Genomic DNA, 18,721 nt, shown 5'->3' with positions numbered 1-18,721 from the left:
AAGTCCCCATCCCTGACAAACAGGAAGTCCCATTCCCTGACAACCAGGAAGTCCCATTCCCTAACAAACAGGAAGTCCCCTTCCCTCAGAAACAGTAGGTCCCCGTCCCTCAGAAACAGTAGGTCCCCGTCCCTCAGAAACAGGAAGTCCCCATCCCAAACAAACAGGAAGTCCCAGTTCCAAACATACAGGAAGTCCCCATCCCGAACAAACAGGAAGTCCCCATCCCTAACAAACAGGAAGTCCCAATCACGAGCAAACAGGAAGTCCCAATAACTAACAAACAGGAAGTCCCCATCCCATAAAAACAGGAAGTCCCCATCCCTAACAAACAGGAAGTCCCAATCACGAACAAACAGGAAGTCCCAATAACTAACAAACAGGAAGTCCCTGTCCCTGACAAACAGGAAGTCCCTGTCCCTGACAAACAGGAACTCCCTGTCCCTGAAAAACAGGAAGTCGCATTCCCTAACAAACAGGAAGTAACCTTCCCTCAGAAACAGTAGGTCCCCGTCCCTCAGAAACAGGAAGTCCCCATCCCAAACAAACAGGAAGTCCCAGTTCCTAATATACAGGAAGTCCCCATCCCGAACAAACAGGAAGTCCCCATCCCGAACAAACAGGAAGTCCCCATCCCGAACAAACAGGAAGTCCCAATAACTAACAAACAGGAAGTGCCCATCCCTAACAAACAGGAAGTCCCTGTCCCTGACAAACAGGAACTCCCTGTCCCTGACAAACAGGAAGTCCCTGTCCCAGACAAACAGGACGTCCCATTCCCTGACAAACAGGAAGTCCCAGTACCTAACAAACAGGAAGTCCCAGTCCCTAACAAACAGGAAGTCCGCATCCATAACAAACAGGAAGTCCCAATAACTAACAAACAGGAAGTCCCCATCAATAACAAACAGGAAGTCCAATGCCCTATTAAACAGGAAGTCCAAGTCCCTAACAAACAGGACGTCACCGTCCCTGACAAACAGGAAGTCCCATTCCCTGACAAACAGGAAGTCACTTTCCTTAAGAAACAGGAAGTTCACGTCCCTAACAAACAGGAAGTCCCAGTCCCATACAAACAGGAAGTCCCCATTTCTAACAAACAGGAAGTACCATGCCCCATCAAACAGGAAGTCCAAGTCCCTAAAGAACAGGAAGTCCCCATCCCTGAAAAACAGGAAGTCCTATTCCCTGACAAACAGGAAGTCCCATTCCCTAACAAACAGGAAGTCCCCTTCCTTCAGAAACAGTAGGTCCCTGTCCCTCAGAAACAGGAAGTCCCCATCCCAAACAAACAGGAAGTCCCAGTTCCTAACATACAGGAAGTCCCCAATCCGAACAAACAGGAAGTCCCCATCCCGAACAAACAGGAAGTCCCCATCCCTAACAAACAGGAAGTCCCAATCACGAGCAAACAGGAAGTCCCAATAACTAAAAAACAGGAAGTCCCCATCCCTAACAAACAGGAATTCCCTGTCCCTGACAAACAGGAACTCCCTGTCCCTGACAAACAGGAAGTCCCATTCCCTGACAAACAGGAAGTCCCCATTTATAACAAACAGGAAGTCCCATGCCCCATCAAACATGAAGTCCAAATCCCTAACAAACAGGAAGTCCCCATCCCTGACAAACAGGAAGTCCCATTCTCTGAAAAACAGGAAGTCCCATTCCCTGACAAACAGGAAGTCCCATGCCCCATCAAACAGGAAGTCCAAGTCCCGAACAAACAGGAAGTCCCCATCCCTGACAAACAGGAAGTCCCATTCCCTGACAAACAGGAAGTCCCATTCCCGAACAAACAGGAAGTCCCCTTCCCTAAGAAACAGTTGGTCCCCGTCCCTCAGAAACAGGAAGTCCCCATCCCAAACAAACAGGAAGTCCCAGTTCCTAACATACAGGAAGTCCCCATCCCGAACAAACAGGAAGTCCCCATCCCGAACAAACAGGAAGTCCCCATCCCTAACAAACAGGAAGTCCCAATCAAGAGCAAACAGGAAGTCCCAATAACTAACAAACAGGAAGTCCCCATCCCATAAAAACAGGAAGTCCCATTCCCTGACAAACAGGAAGTCACTTTCCTTAAGAAACAGGAAGTTCCCGTCCCTAACAAACAGGAAGTCCCAGTCCCATACAAACAGGAAGTCCCCATTTCTTACAAAAAGGAAGTCCCATGCCCCATCAAACAAGAAGTCCAGGTCCCTAACAAACAGGAAGTCCCCAACCCTGAAAAACAGGAAGTCCTATTACCTGACAAACAGGAAGTCCCATTCCCTGACAAACAGGAAGTCCCCATTTCTAACAAACAGGAAGTCCCATGCCCCATCAAACAGGAAGTCGAAATCCCTAACAAACAGGAAGTCCCCATCCCTGACAAACAGGAAGTCCCATTCTCTGACAAACAGGAAGTCCCATTCCCTGACAAACAGGAAGTGCCCATTTCTAACAAACAGGAAGTCCCATGCCCCATCAAACAGGAAGTCCAAGTCCCTAAAAACCAGGAAGTCCCCATCCCTGAAAAACAGGAAGTCCTATTCCCTGACAAAAAGGAAGTCCCATTCCCTAACAAACAGGAAGTCCCCTTCCTTCAGAAACAGTAGGTCCCCGTCCCTCAGAAACAGGAAGTCCCCATCCCAAAAAAACAGGAAGTCCCAGTTCCTAACATACAGGAAGTCCCCAATCCGAACAAACAGGAAGTCCCCATCCCTAACAAACAGGAAGTCCCAATCATGAACAAACAGGAAGTCCCAATAACTAAAAAACAGGAAGTCCCCATCCCTAACAAACAGGAAGTCCCTGTCCCTGACAAACAGGAACTCCCTGTCCCTGACAAACAGTAAGTCCCATTCCCTGACAAACAGGAAGTCCCCATTTCTAACAAACAGGAAGTACCATGCCCCATCAAACAGGAAGTCCAAATCCCTAACAAACAGGAAGTCCCCATCCCTGACAAACAGGAAGTCCCATTCTCTGACAAACAGGAAGTCCCATTCCCTGACAAACAGGAAGTCCGATGCCCCATCAAACAGGAAGTCCAAGTCCCTAACAAACAGGAAGTCCCCATCCCTGACAAACAGGAAGTCCCATTCCCTGACAAACAGGAAGTCCCCTTCCCTAACAAACAGGAAGTCCCCTTCCCTCAGAAACATTTGGTCCCCGTCCCTCAGAAACAGGAAGTCCCCATCCCTAACAAACAGGAAGTCCCAGTTCCTAACATACAGGAAGTCCCCATCCCGAACAAACAGGAAGTCCCCATCCCGAACAAACAGGAAGTCCCCATCCCTAACAAACAGGAAGTCCCAATCACGAGCAAACAGGAAGTCACCATACCATAAAAACAGGAAGTCCCATTCCCTGACAAACAGGAAGTCACTTTCCTTAAGAAACAGGAAGTTCCCGTCCCTAACAAACAGGAAGTCCCAGTCCCATACAAACAGGAAGTCCCCATTTCTTAAAAACAGGAAGTCCCATGCCCCATCAAACAAGAAGTCCAGGTCCCTAACAAACAGGAAGTCCCCAACCCTGAAAAACAGGAAGTCCTATTACCTGACAAACAGGAAGTCCCATTCCCTGACAAACAGGAAGTCCCCATTTCTAACAAACAGGAAGTCCCATGCCCCATCAAACAGGAAGTCGAAATCCCTAACAAACAGGAAGTCCCCATCCCTGACAAACAGGAAGTCCCATTCTCTGACAAACAGGAAGTCCCATTCCCTGACAAACAGGAAGTGCCCATTTCTAACAAACAGGAAGTCCCATGCCCCATCAAACAGGAAGTCCAAGTCCCTAAAAACCAGGAAGTCCCCATCCCTGAAAAACAGGAAGTCCTATTCCCTGACAAAAAGGAAGTCCCATTCCCTAACAAACAGGAAGTCCCCTTCCTTCAGAAACAGTAGGTCCCCGTCCCTCAGAAACAGGAAGTCCCCATCCCAAAAAAACAGGAAGTCCCAGTTCCTAACATACAGGAAGTCCCCAATCCGAACAAACAGGAAGTCCCCATCCCTAACAAACAGGAAGTCCCAATCATGAACAAACAGGAAGTCCCAATAACTAAAAAACAGGAAGTCCCCATCCCTAACAAACAGGAAGTCCCTGTCCCTGACAAACAGGAACTCCCTGTCCCTGACAAACAGTAAGTCCCATTCCCTGACAAACAGGAAGTCCCCATTTCTAACAAACAGGAAGTACCATGCCCCATCAAACAGGAAGTCCAAATCCCTAACAAACAGGAAGTCCCCATCCCTGACAAACAGGAAGTCCCATTCTCTGACAAACAGGAAGTCCCATTCCCTGACAAACAGGAAGTCCGATGCCCCATCAAACAGGAAGTCCAAGTCCCTAACAAACAGGAAGTCCCCATCCCTGACAAACAGGAAGTCCCATTCCCTGACAAACAGAAAGTCCCCTTCCCTAACAAACAGGAAGTCCCCTTCCCTCAGAAACATTTGGTCCCCGTCCCTCAGAAACAGGAAGTCCCCATCCCTAACAAACAGGAAGTCCCAGTTCCTAACATACAGGAAGTCCCCATCCCGAACAAACAGGAAGTCCCCATCCCGAACAAACAGGAAGTCCCCATCCCTAACAAACAGGAAGTCCCCATCCCTAACAAACAGGAAGTCCCAATCACGAGCAAACAGGAAGTCACCATACCATAAAAACAGGAAGTCCCATTCCCTGACAAACAGGAAGTCACTTTCCTTAAGAAACAGGAAGTTCCCGTCCCTAACAAACAGGAAGTCCCAGTCCCATACAAACAGGAAGTCCCCATTTCTTAAAAACAGGAAGTCCCATGCCCCATCAAACAGGAAGTCCAAGTCCCTAACAAACAGGAAGTCCCCATCCCTGAAAAACAGGAAGTCCTATTACCTGACAAACAGAAAGTCCCATTTCCTAACAAACAGGAAGTCCCATTCCCTGACAAACAGGAAGTCCCCATTTCTAACAAACAGGAAGTCCCATGCCCCATCAAACAGGAAGTCCAAATCCCTAACAAACAGCAAGTCCCCATCCCAGACAAACAGGAAGTCCCAATCACTGACAAACAGGAAGTCCCCATTCCTAACAAAGAGGAAGTCCCTGTCCCTGACAAACAGGAAGTCCCATTCCCTAACAAACAGAAAGTCCCCATCCCTAACAAACAGGAAGTCCCTGTCCCTGACAAACAGGAAGTACCATTACCTAACAAACAGGAAGTCCCCATCCCTAACAAACAGGAAGTCCCTATCTCTAACAAACAAGAAGTCCCCATCCCGAACAAACAGGAAGTCCCAATCACTAACAAACAGGAAGTCCCCGTCCCTAACAAACAGGAAGTCCCTGTCCCTGACAAACAAGAAGTCCCATTCCATAACAAACAGGAAGTCCCATTCCATAACAAACAGGAAGTCCCCATCCCAAACAAACAGGAAGTCCACGTCCCTAACCAACAGGAAGTCCCCCTCCCTAACAAACAGGAAGTCCCCATCCCGAACAAACAGGAAGTCCCCATTCCTAACAAACAGGAAGTCCCTGTCACTGACAAACAGGAAGTACCAGTACCTAACAAACAGGAAGTCCAAATCCCTAACAAACAGGAAGTCCCCATCCCTGACAGACAGGAAGTCCTCATCCCGAACAAAGAGGAAGTCCCAATCACTAACAAACAGGAAGTCCCCGTCCCTGACAAACAGGAAGTCCCCATCCCTAACAAACAGGAAGTCCCCGTCCCTGACAAACAGGAAGTCCTCGTCCCTGACAAACAGGAAGTCCCCATCCCTAACAAACAGGAAGTCCCCATCCCTAACAAATAGGAAGTCCCAATAACTAAAAAACAGGAAGTCCCTGTCCCTGACAAACGGGAAGTCCCTGTCCCTGACAAACAGAAAGTACCAGTACCAAACAAACAGGAAGTCCCCATCCCTAACAAACTGGAAGTCCCTGTCTCTAAGAAACAGGAAGTCCCCATCCCTAACCAACAGGAAGTCCCCATTCCTAACAAACAGGAAGTCCCAATAACTAACAAACAGGAAGTCACCATGCCTAACATACAGGAAGTCCCATGCCTTAACAAACAGGAAGTCCCTGTCCCAGACAAACAGGAAGTCCCATTCCCTGACAAAAAGGAAGTCCCAGTACCTAACAAACAGGAAGTCCCGGTAGCTAACAAACAGTGGGTCCCTGTCACTAAAAAACAGGGAGTCCCACTCCCTAACAAACAGGAAGTCCCAGTCCCTAACAAACAGGAAGTCCCATTCCCTAACAAAGAGGAAGTCCCCATCTCTAACAAACAAGAAGTCCCAGTCCCTAAGAAACAGGAAGTACCTGTCACTAAAAAACAGGAAGTCCCAATCCCTAACAAACAGGTAGTCCCTGTCCCGAACAAACAGGAAGTCCCAGTCCCATACAAAGAGGAAGTCCCTATTCCTAAAAAAAGGAAGTCCCCATCCCTAACAAACAGGAAGTCCCTCTCCCTGACAAACAGGAAGTCCTATTCCCAGACAAACAGGAAGTCCCTCTGCCTAAAAGACAGGAAGTCCCTGTCCCTAACAAAGAGAAAGTCCCAGTCTCTAACAAAGAGGAAGTCCCAGTCCCTAACGTACAGGAAGTCCCAATAACTAACAAACAGGAAGTCCCCATCCCTAACAAACAGGAAGTCCCATGCCCTAAAAAACAGGAAGTAAAATTCCCTAACAAACAGGAAGTCCCCATCCCTAACAAAGAGGAATTCCCTGTCCCTGACAAACAGGAGGTCCCTGTCCCTGACAAACAGGAAGTACCAGTACCTAACAAACAGGAAGTCCCCAACCCAAAAAAACAGGAGGTCCCCATCCCTAACAAACAGGAAGTCCCCATCCCGAACAAACAGGAAGTCCCAATCACTAACAAACAGGAAGTCCCCGTCCCTAACAAACAGGAAGTCCCTTCCCTGACAAACAGGAAGTCCCATTCCCTAACAAACAGGAAGTCCCTGTACCAGACAAAAAGTAAGTCCCAGTACCTAACAAACAGGAAGTCAAATTCCCTAACAAACAGGAAGTCCCCATCCCTTACAAAAAGGAAGTCCCCAGACCGAATAAACAGGAAGTCTTTTTACCTCAGAAACAGGAGGTCCCCGTCCCTCAGAAACAGGAAGTCCCCATCCCAAACAAACAGGAAAACCCAGTCCCTAACATACAGGAAGTTCCCATCCCGAACAAACAGGAAGTCCACGTCCCTAACCAACAGGAAGTCCCCATCCCTAACAAACAGGAAGTCCCCGTCCCTGATAAACAGGATCTCCCTGTTCCTGACAAACAGGAAGTCCCATTACCTGACAAACAGGAAGTCCCAGTACCTAAAAAACAGGAAGTCTCTGTCACTAAAAAACAGGAAGTCCCTGTCCTTAAAAAAGAGTAAGTCCCAGTCCCCAACAAAAAGGAAGTCCCAGACCCTAACAAACAGGAAGTTCCAGTCCCTAACAAACAGGAAGTCCCTGTCCCTTACAAACAGGAAGTCCCAATCCCTAACAAACAGGAAGTCCCTATAACTAACAAACAGGAATTCCCCATCACTAACAAACAGGAAGTCCCAGTCCCTAACAAAAAGGAAGTCCCAGACCGTAACAAACAGGAAGTTCCAGTCCCTAACAAACAGGAAGTCAAAGTCCCTAACAAACAGGAAGTCCTTGTCCCAGACAAACAGGAATTCCCTGTCCCTGACAAACAGGAAGTCCTATTCCCTGACAAACAGGAAGTCCCAGTCCCAAATAAACAGGAAGTCCCCATCCCTTACAAACAGGAAGTCCAATTCCCTAACAAACAGGAAGTCAAAGTCCCTAACAAACAGGAAGTCCCCATCCCTAATAAACAGGAAGTCCCTTTCCCTAAGAAACAGGAAGTCCCCGTCCCTAACAAACAGGAAGTCTACGTCTCTAACCAACAGGAAGTCCCCATCACTTGAAACAGGAAGTCCCAATCACTAACAAACAGGAAGTCCCTATAATTAACAAACAGGAAGTGCCTATCCCTTACAAAAGGAAAACCATGCCCTAACAAACAGGAGGTCCCAGTCCCTAACAAAGAGGAAGTTCCAGTCCCTAACAAACAGGAAGTCCCAGTCCCTAACACACAAGAAGTCCCCAACGCTAACAAACAGGAAGTCTCAATCCCTGACAAACACGACGTCCCATTCCCTGACAAACAGGAAGTCCCCGTCCCACAGAAACAGGAAGTCCCAGTCCCTAACAAACAGGAAGTCCCTGTCACTAACAAACAGGAAGTCCCAATCCCTGACAAACAGGAAGTCCCTTTCCCTAAGAAACAGGAAGTCCCATTCCTTAACAAACAGGAAGTCCCTATCCCTAAGAAACAGGAAGTCCCCATCCCTAACAAACAGGAAGTCCCCATCCCGAACAAACAGGAAGCCCCCATCCCTAACAAACAGGAAGTCCCCATCCCTAAGAAACTGGAAGTCCCCATCCCTAAAAAACAGGAAGTCCCAGTCCCTAACAAACAGGAAGTCCCCATCCCTAACAAACAGGAAGTCCCCATCACTGACAAACAGGAAGTCCCATCCCTAACAAACAGGAAATCCCCATCCCTAACAAGCAGGAAGTCCCCATCCCTAACAAACTGGAAGTCTCCATTCCTAAAAGGAAGTCCCCATCCCTAACAATCTGGAAGTCCCCATCACTAAGAAACAGGAAGTCCCATTCCCTAACAAACAGGAAGTCCCAATAACTAACAAAAAGGAAGTCGCAGTCCCTAACAAACAGGAAGTCTAAATCCCTAACAAACAGGACATCCCCATCTCTAACAAACAGGAAGTCCCCATCCCTAACAAACAGGAAGTCCCCATCCCTTACAAATAAATAGTACCAATGTCTAACAAACAGGAAGTCCAAATCCCTAACAAACCGGAACTTCCATTCCCTAACAAACAGGAAGTCCCCATCCCTGACAAACAGGAAGTCCCCATCTCTGACAAACAGGAAGTCCCCATCCCTGACAAACAGGAAGTCCCATTTCTTGACAAACAGGAAGTCCCCATCCCTAAGAAACAGGAAGTCCCCATCCCTGACAAACAGGAAGTCCCCATCCCTAATAAACAGGAAGTCCCCATCCCTAAGAAACTGGAAGTCCCCATCCCTAAAAAACAGGAAGTCCCAGTCCCTAACAAACAGGAAGTCCCCATCCCTGACAAACAGGAAGTCCCCATCTCTGACAAACAGGAAGTCCCCATCCCTGACAAACAGGAAGTCCCATTTCTTGACAAACAGGAAGTCCCCATCCCTAAGAAACAGGAAGTCCCCATCCCTGACAAACAGGAAGTCCCCATCCCTAATAAACAGGAAGTCCCCATCCCTAAGAAACAGGAAGTCCCAGTCCCTAACAAACAGGAAGTCCCCATCCCTAACAAACAGGTAAAAACAGGAAGTCCCAATCGCTGACAAACAGGAAGTCCTAATCGCTGACAAACAGGAAGTCCCATTCCCTAACAAACAGGAAGTCCCATCCCTAACAAGCAGGAAGTCCCCATCCCTAACAAACTGGAAGTCTCCATTCCTAAAAGGAAGTCCCCATCCCTGACAAACAGGAAGTCCCAATCCCTATCAAACAGGAAGTCCCCATCCTTAACAACAGGAAGTTCCCATCCCTAACAATCAGGAAGTCCCAATCCCTAACAAACAGGAAGTCTCCATCCCTAACAAACAGGAAGTTCCCATCCCTAACAAACTTCCTTTTTGTCCGGGATGGGGACTTCCTGTTTGTTAGGGATGGGCATTTCCTGTTTGTTAGGGATTTTGACTTCCTGTTTGTTAGGGATGGGGACTTCCTCCCCCTCCCCACCATCACCGAAAGCAGCTCCGTGGAGGCAGCTCATGCTCAGCAAACACAACCAGAGTGGGTGCTGCAGGAGCTGCTGTTGCAGGCGCCCCTGCGGGGCTCTAGCACCCTGCTCCAGAGCGAGGGATGGGGGAAGCCCCCCTGGTCTTTTTCGGGGCCCCAGAACTGCCCAGCTTGCAGAGTGGAGACAGCTGCGGGCCCGGCCTGGGCAGCCCCCTAGAAACGGGGGAAGGGAGGGAGGCAGGCCTCCGGCTGTTCGGCCTAAGCAAGGGGCAGTCCCTGCCTAGGCCAGGCAGGGACTCTCAGTCTCCATAGTTGCCTGTGGCACAGGAAGCCGTGAACACCGAACTGGAAACACAGACACTCAGCTACTGGTTCCTCGTGGAAGTGATGAAAAGGAAGCGCAAGTATAGAGCGGCTTGCGTTGCTGCGTCTGGCCTCTGGCGGAAGTGACGGGATGTAACGCTACGGAAGTGACAAGAGGGAACTAGAAGTGTAGCAGAGTGGCTTCTAGCAAGGCTGTTGCCGGCGCGCCGCCAGGGAAGAACAAGTGCCCTCAAAACCTGAGCAGCGCCGCCACCGGCCAAAGCATGCCTTGCGCCCTCCAGGATTTCCCGCCCGAAGCCAAGCAGTGCGCAGGCGCAATAGCGGCCTACTGAACATGTGTGGCAGATTGGCTAATTTTAAGCCAAACTGGTCTATCTCAAAGTTGTTTGGCTTAAAAAACATGGTTTGGCTATTCGGCTTATTTCTGGCTTTTTCACCAGCCATGAAAATCCAAATAAGCGAAACTGGCACATTTCTGGCTTTTTTCACTAGGCCATGAAAAAGCCAAATAAGCCAGACCACTTTTTTTTAAGTCACCACGTGCATCATGTCTCAGAGTGCCTCCCTGACGTCATCATCTTGTCATCAACGTGACACACAGAGACACAGAGCAACTCCAAGTGTCTCGCGCCTCTCCCTCTTTTTTTCCTGCCGTGCTCAAAGTTGAACAAAGAAGAGAACAGAGGAGCTCACCCCCATTCTGGCTTTTTTTTTGGCTTTATTTGTCTTGTTTTGGCTATCTTTCGGATTTTCAATCTGGCTGCATGCCCAGTGGCCCACCCTGAAGCCTCCGTGTTGGTTTGAATAGCCTGGCAGCTTCTGAACTCCCCCCCCCCACTCCACTGCAGAATGGAGCCCCCAGGAATGAAGGCACCAAGTGGGGGGCGGGTGCAAAGGGAGAGCGCATGATTTTTAAAAAAATGATCTCTCCTTCTCTGTATCGTGCTTTGCACTCTGCTCCAATTATTCTATAAAGGGTTGCACATTATTCTGAGGCTTTGTTGTTGTGGTTCTTTTTTTTTAAGTCAAGCAATGGCAGGCACGTTCCTTCTACCAAGTCAGGTCCTTGGTCCCTTTCGCTGCGTATTGTCTACTCAGCTGGCAGCAGCATGTCACAGTCTCAGGGCCTGGGGGGCAAGGATCTTTGGCTGCTGCCAGTCCTCTGGGACTGGCCTGGATGGCCCCCCAGGATACCCTCCCAGTGACTTGTCATGAAGGCAGCTCTGGAGATGCTTAAGGGCTCGAGAGTGTAGGGGAGGGATCTTTGAGAGCATAGGCAGCTGCCATAGACTACCGAGTCAATGTTGTCTACCCAGACTGGCAGCAGCAGCTTCTCCAAGGCTGCACTGCAGGCTCCCCCAGCCCTGTCTTGGAGATGCTGCTGCCAGGGAAGGAACGTGGGAAGGGAACTTCTGCAAGCAGGCAGGCGGGGGCTCCTCCCAGAGCGGCCCCATCCCCTGAATCTCTTACAGTGGTGCATGCGTGTGTGTACCTGTATCCCTCAGCCAGCAAGGAGCCATTAGCTGTCTGGCCAGCAGGCTTCTGCAGCGAATACAACTCCCTCTTTATGGCAGGCTGGCTCCTTCTCCAGCCCTTCCCAAATCTTCACTCCACCCTGTCTCTTCTCCTCGTCTGGCTAAAGACAGTCCCTGATCTCGGGGCTAAGAGACTTTGCACGGCTGAAGTGCAGCCCCGACCATGGAAAAACTGCAAAGGGCCCCTGATATGTCCCCCCCCCCATCCATGCAGCTTGGGAGGAAACAGGACCCGTTCCCAGAAGGGTCCCCATGTGCAGCATGTCTGTCAAGGTCTTGCCTCTGAGCTGCAGAAGGAGTCTCGTGGTGGACTCTGGCTGCTGAGCATGCGCAGCAGGCAGCCTTTCTGCTTTGCAGGCGCCAGACGGAGCGGGTCCAGCCCGTGATCAGGACATCAACCCTGCTCAGGAGCTGCGCGTGCAGCCTGCTTCCCACGCTTTGCATGCAAGCACAGCAGCAGCTGTGCAGGTTTCTTGAAGAGCTTTCCTTGGGTGAAGCCCCCCACACCCCTACTCTGCTGCTCTCCTCCTGGCTCTTTCCCCTGCCAGCTCTGCTTTGCATTTGAATGGCAGACTGCCGGGGGGGGGGATGGGGAGGGAGGGAGAGAGAGAGAGCGCGCACCCCCTGCCAAGTTCTGCCAGGGCCAAAACCAGCCCCTGCCAGACTAAGAAGTCATGGTAATCTGCCCCTTCCTGTCACAAGCATAGGAACATAGGAAACTGCCACATACTGAGTCAGGCCATTGGTCTATCTAGCTCAGTATTGTCTTCACAGACTGGCAGCGGCATCTCCAAGGTTGCAGGCAGGAATATCTCTTCTGGAAAAGTTTGTATGGATATGTGCAAAAAGACAAGAGTATCACTTCTAAACAGCAATGGGACAAATTGTGGAAATGGACATCGGACGTAATCCCCCCGATTACCTGATGTGCCTTGTAATCCCCCACCCCCGAGTTACAGTACTACCTGCATATACTTCATAACCTTGTGTGTTTCCAAATCCTTGTCTGTAAATCTTTGTAGATATATCATGTACAAACAACCACTTTGTATATAATTGTGCTTTGGCAACGTACTGTATGCTTTGGTAGTTTGTTGGTTCAATAAAAAAATCTTGTCCTATTAAAAAAAAAAATCTTGTCCTATCTTGGAGAAGCCAGGGAGGGAACCTGAAACCTCCTGCTCTTCCCAGAGCGGCTTCATCCCCTGAGGGGAAGATCTTACAGTGCTCACACATCAAGTCTCCCATTCCTATGCAACCAGGGCAGACCCTGCTTAGCTATGGGGACAAGGCATGCTCAGCCACAAGACCAGTTCTCCTCTCCAGGCTTCAGTGCCTGGCAGCCTCTCCAGGTAACTTGGGGCTGGGAGTGAGTCCTGCCTGAAACCTTGGAGAGCTGCTGCCAATCAGTGCAGACAGTCCTGAGCCAGATGGCCCAAGGTCCTGACTCAGCAGCACAAGGCACCTTCCTCTGGCTCTTTCCTGCACCGTTCCCTTTCCCATCCTTCCCTAGCTCTGTGTTCCCTGCTGCCGGGAATCACACCCTCCGTCTTATTCTGCCTTTTTGGACAATTGACCATTTCAGGACAAGCAGGACTCCGGATATGGCTGCTCTGCAATTCCCAGGATCCGCAGCCATCATGCCTTGTGTCTGGGAATGCTGGGAGTTGTAGTTCAGGAACATCGGGGTGCTGGAGGCTGCCTCCCCCTGCTGGCTCTCTTTGCATGCTGAGCCTTATGCTGGCAGCACAGGGTGGGGTAGTGGTTAGAGACAGACACACCCCGCTTCAAATCCCCACTAAGTCACACAGCTGGCTCTGGGCTCCCCGCTCTCTCTCAGCTGAGCCTGCCTTACCAGGCTGTTCAAGATAAAAAGGGCAAGGGGGGGACCAAGGATGAGGCCTCTCAAATGGTCTCCCACCTCAATGGGGGCAGCTTAAGTGAAGGAGAGCCGTTTAATTCCACCTTGCCCTGGTGCTGGAAGGCTTTCCTTCTTTCCTCTCCCACCTTCACAGCAAGTGCTACACCCCATGACAGCCAGAAGTTCTCACACTGGGAGAAAACAGAAGCTGTTATCTCACAGGTGCTTCCTAAGGCTGGCATGTTGGTCTTGGATGTGCCAGAGTGGAAAGGCCCACCAGAAGAACCCCACACCTGCCCTTGGTCTGTGAGGCCCCAATCAAGAGGGGGAGGATGGAGTGCTTGGAAGGAACCCACAGAGATGCTCCTCGGGGTGGGAAAGGTGAGGGCAGGGGGAGGGTGCTGCACTGAAGAGGGCTTGGTTGGTTCTCTGGCCCCCAAGGGAAGACCCTGCCCTAGAAATGATCTAGAAGCAGGGGGAAGCAGCGAGGTGGCCAAATTTGCAGCTTACCAAACTCTTTTGGGTAGTGAAATCCAAAACAGGTTGTGAGGAGCTCCAATGCTGACAAGTGTAAAATGATGCACATTGGGACGAAAAACCCCAAATTCAAGTCTATGCTGATGGGATCTGAGCTATTCGTGACTGACCAGGAGAGGGATCTTGGGGTGGTGGTGGACAGCTCGTTGAACGTGTCGACTCAATGTGCAGCAGCTGTGGAAAAGGGCAATTCCATGCTAGGGATCATGAGGAAGGGGACTGAAAATAAAACAGCTAATATTATAATGCCCTTATTCAAAAACTATGGTACAGCCACACCTGGAATACTGTGTACAATTCTGGTTACATCATCTAAAAAAGGACATAGTAGAACTGGAAAAGGTGCAGAAGAGGGCAACCAAGATGATCAGGGGCCTACAGCACCTTTCGTATGAGGCAAGGCTACAACACCTGGGGCTTTTTAGTTTAGAAAATAGACAACTGCGGGGAGACATGATAGAGGTCTATAAAATCAGGCATAGGGTGGAGAAAGTGGATGGAGAGAAATTCTTCTCCCTCTCACATCACACTAGAACCAGGGGTCATCCCATGCAATTGATTGGCAGGAAATCTAGAACCAACCAACAAACAAACACTTTTTCACACAACGCATCATCCACTTGTGGAATTCTCTGTCAAACAAAATGTCAGATATTGCTGTCCTTGGAACAGCCCCCGTGGATTTACCACAGGTTTCTAAGGAAGAAGGCTCCCTTGTTTTGCATCTTGTCAGAATTGCTCTTCAACATCGTAGGTTTGATCAGAAGTGTAGCAGCTACAACAAAAATTTTCTAGACATTTAAAATACATTACAAAAATAAGAACCCGGGTTCTACACAAAGGCTTTACAGAAATACTGAATGCACAGAATGCTCACACACAGAACAATAATTTAAAGGTAACAATAAACTAAACTGGCTATCAATAACGTGAAGCAAGAAAGCATCACAGTCCATGGCAAGCGGACCGCTCCTTCCACAGTGAATCTTTTCTTCAGACTTCATCTTTTTTCTTCCAGTTGCAGAAAGTTCTCCTCTTTCTTTGGAGGCTACAGGGGAGAGGTTACCAGCACTTCACCCTGACCATAGGACTTCAGCTCCTATGTCCCTACATCACTTATTGTAAGAGCAACTTTCAACCTGTCTGCACAAGTCTCTTTTGAGAGGAAAATCAGAAGACTTTTAAATAAATAGAGTCACCTTAACTGTATATCTAACATCCTAATAAGGGAGTAAAAACATCTAAATAGGAGTTGATACATACCTCTCTGACAGTAGCCACTTTTATAAATTTCCGATTTCTTGCAATATCCTCCTTTGTAGGGATTTATCCACAATCCACATGGCACTGTATACAAGTCAACATGCTGGGTAAAAAGAGAACATATAGGCATATTAACATTCTTTCATCAATTCAAATAATTCATGTTTCAAAATAAAACATTACCACAAATCTTTAACAAATGTGTTAAATGTTAGTTTCAAACATCACAATAATAGTTTTTTTCAGACTCACTGAACAAATACTCACGCAAAGCAGCTAGGTCAGGAGATCTGCACCAAGAAAAATTTCATTTTTCTCCAATCCAGGTTTAGAATCAGGGCTCAGAAAATCCACTAGTCTACCCATCTGTCACAAGTGAAAAAGGATGCCTGACGGGTGAAAAAACCTGACGAGTAATGTACCAACAGAGCTCAATGAGAATGGCTGGTGAACAGAGCCAATGGTGGTTATTTTTTTTTACTCCTGTTTAGAATACTCAGTTTTTAGTTGTGAATGCTCTTTTTTCTTGTCTATTTTATCTTCAGTTTTATTGCATTTAGTAGTGAATCTTTTTTGCATTTATTAGCGGAGTGTGTGCATTTAGTGGTGGTTTTTTTCCCCATTTAGTAGTGGGCTTTGGGGGGGTTGTTGCATTTAGTAGTGTGTTTTTTTTAATTTAGTAGTGTGGGGGCTTGCATTTAATAGTGGGTTTTGTTGTTGTTTTGCATTTAGTGGGGGGGGGTTGTTTTAATTTAAGAGAGGGTAAGAGGCCCTGAATAGCATTTTGTTGAATATTTATTATTTCATTCATTCATTCATTCATTGGCTCAGGCTGGTTTACATTAAAATAAAATAAAAAACACAGAATAAAACAATTAAAATCAAAAAACATTTAAACCAGATTAAATCTAATCAAAATTAAGATTAAAACAAGATATCATTAAAATCCAGGCTGAAGAGATGGTTGTTTAAGGCTCTTCAATAGGCAGGATACAAACAATTTAAACAAACGTATTCTTATTTTTTAGGCATGAACCCTTGAAGCCAGCACAGAATATTCCAGGCTAACTTACCTCACAGGACCAAGGATAAAATCAGCTCACGCTTGAAGCCTCTATTTGCAGCAGCCAGCCACTGGTTTTGAGACTAATCTTCTGAAAACAAGACCTAAAAGGGTAATGCAGTTTTGCTTGGCATGGCTTGTCTCTTGTCGCCTCCACTGGTCTGTTTTTGAAATCTTTTGGGAAAGCACAAGTTACATAATTTATTTGAAGTGTGAGCAAATCCACGTGATGTTAGAGTATGAGACATTTATGAAGGATGTTAGATTTCCTGAGTAATACATTTTCAGAGTTTCATTTTTATATTCTCCGGTGACAATCAGTATGTAATAAATAAGTATGCTCAGTATTTGTATACATCTTTATATTTTGTATATGTTCTTCAGTTCTCTGATGAAGCCTCATCACGAAAGAGATTGAAACAGCTTGTCTTATCCTCACTCTCCTTGCTCCTTAGGCTCTTTCCTGAAATCTGCTGGGAAAGAACAAGTCAAGTCTAGTTATGGCTACTAGTCGGAGGGCTGTAGGCCACCTCCTGCCTCAAGGGCAGGGTGCCTCTGAGTACCAGTTGCAGGGGAGTAATGGCAGGTGAGAGGGCATGCCCTCAACTCCTGACTGTAGGCTCCCAATGGCATCTGGTGGGCCACTGTGCGAAACAGGATGCTGGACTAGATGGGCCTTGGGCCTGATCCAGCAGGGCTGTTCTTATGTTCTTATTTTAAGTCATTTATTTGAAGTGTGAGCAAGACTTGGTGAATATACTTTTCACAGTTTCACTTTTACATTCGTGACAATCAGTGTGAAATAAATATGTATGCTCAATATTTACACATATTTATATCCTCTCTAATAAAACGCTTGGTGTCTGTCCGTGGACGGACACCAAGCGTGTGTCCGTGCCTCCCTGCCCTGTTCTGCGCCTGCGCTTCGCGCAGGCACAGAACAGGGCAAGGGAGACACGCTCGCCGGTACCCGGCAGCCATCTTGGGCGGCCAGAAGCGGCCGCCCCGAAGAAGCCGGAAAACCGGCGCCGGGATAAACTGGGCGAGGCAGCGGCTCTGCCGCTGCCTCGGCCAAAAGAGACGGAGGCCGGGGGCGGAGCGGAGGCCACTTAAATATTTTTTAAAAGGCACCCGCAGCTGACGCCGCCGACCCTCCCTCCCAGCTGACCCCCCCCATTAAGGGCCAAATCGGCCCAGCCACTTGCCCCCGCAGCTTCCGCCGCCGACCAACCGCCCACCCACCCAGCTGCCGATACCTCCTTACTGCCGGCACACGTCCTCCGCTTGATCCGCTGTTCAATTAACAGAAGGAGAGAGGTGCTCGCATGCAGAGCTCCACTCTCTTTAAAGTCTCTTCCCGAACTGGCGCTTTGCGTCCTTGCCGCCCAAACCGCCAGTTCGGGAAGAGACTTTAAAGAGAGTGGAGCTCTGCATGCGAGCACCTCTCTCCTTCTGTTAATTGAACAGCGGATCAAGCGGAGGACGTGTGCCGGCAGTAAGGAGGTATCGGCAGCTGGGTGGGTGGGCGGTTGGTCGGCGGCGGAAGCTGCGGGGCAAGTGGCTGGGCCGATTTGGCCCTTAATGAGGGAGGGAGGGGGAATGGCAGCGGGGGGACAGGAGAGCCGTTACTAGGGCCCGTTGTTCAACGGGCCAAAATTAACTAGTTTTGAATAAAATTGAAGAACTATAATGAACAAAACTGAATAACTATGTTGAATAGTTCTTCAATTCTCGGACATTGCGCCTCCTCATCACAAGATTGATCAGGTCAGCTTGTCTTGTCTTCTGTGTCCTCCTCATTCCTTATGCTCTTTCTTGAAACCCACTGGAAGAGAAAAAGGCATGTCATTGATTTTAAAGTGTGAGCAATACCACATTCTTCTGTTAGAATATGAGAAGTTCACTAAGGATGAAATCTTTGATTTCTTGGTAACTAGTTTCACAGCTGTTTCATCTCATCTTGCAAAAATCAATGCATAATGAATACTGGCTGACATCCTGGCCAAATTACCCAATGCAACCCCTATTGAAATTGAGTCCTCCTTTAGAGTAACCATTGAGGGATAACTACTGAGAAACCTAGTCTGCTTGTCAGCCATAACAATACTTATTTGGTATAGATTCTTCAGTGCTCTGCTGAAGAGCCTCATTATAGCAGGCATTAGTCTAGTTCCTGTTCGATTGTCTCTTACACCACCCTGGGAGTTCTATTTTTGACAGGGGTGGGATCCCTTTACTTTGGGCCCAGTCCCTGTCTTTGATCCTGCCTCCCACACAGGCCTCTTGGGAGGAGAACACATTCCAAAATCTCCGGCATGGAGGTAATTGCAAATGTGTG

General features: G+C 48.3%; 1 long non-coding RNA gene across 2 annotated transcripts; it reads right to left on the bottom strand.

Annotated features, from left to right (window-relative positions):
* Nucleotides 1–14,842: 14,842 nt before the first annotated feature.
* On the bottom strand, nt 14,843–17,586 carry LOC128333218 (uncharacterized). Of its 2 annotated transcripts, XR_008310877.1 has the most exons (4): nt 16,394–17,586; nt 15,588–15,726; nt 15,321–15,423; nt 14,843–15,212 (listed from the first exon to the last, which is right to left on the bottom strand). It is a non-coding gene; the product is annotated as an uncharacterized LOC128333218 (long non-coding RNA). The 2 variants fall into 2 exon arrangements; XR_008310876.1 differs by having other exon boundaries at nt 15,588–17,586.
* Nucleotides 17,587–18,721: the final 1,135 nt, after the last annotated feature.

Source organism: Hemicordylus capensis, chromosome 7 (genome assembly GCF_027244095.1).
Source record: "Hemicordylus capensis ecotype Gifberg chromosome 7, rHemCap1.1.pri, whole genome shotgun sequence".
NCBI classification, from domain to species: Eukaryota; Metazoa; Chordata; class Lepidosauria; order Squamata; family Cordylidae; genus Hemicordylus; species Hemicordylus capensis.
Note: the sequence above shows the minus strand (reverse complement) of the source record. Positions and strands in the feature narration are given on the sequence as shown.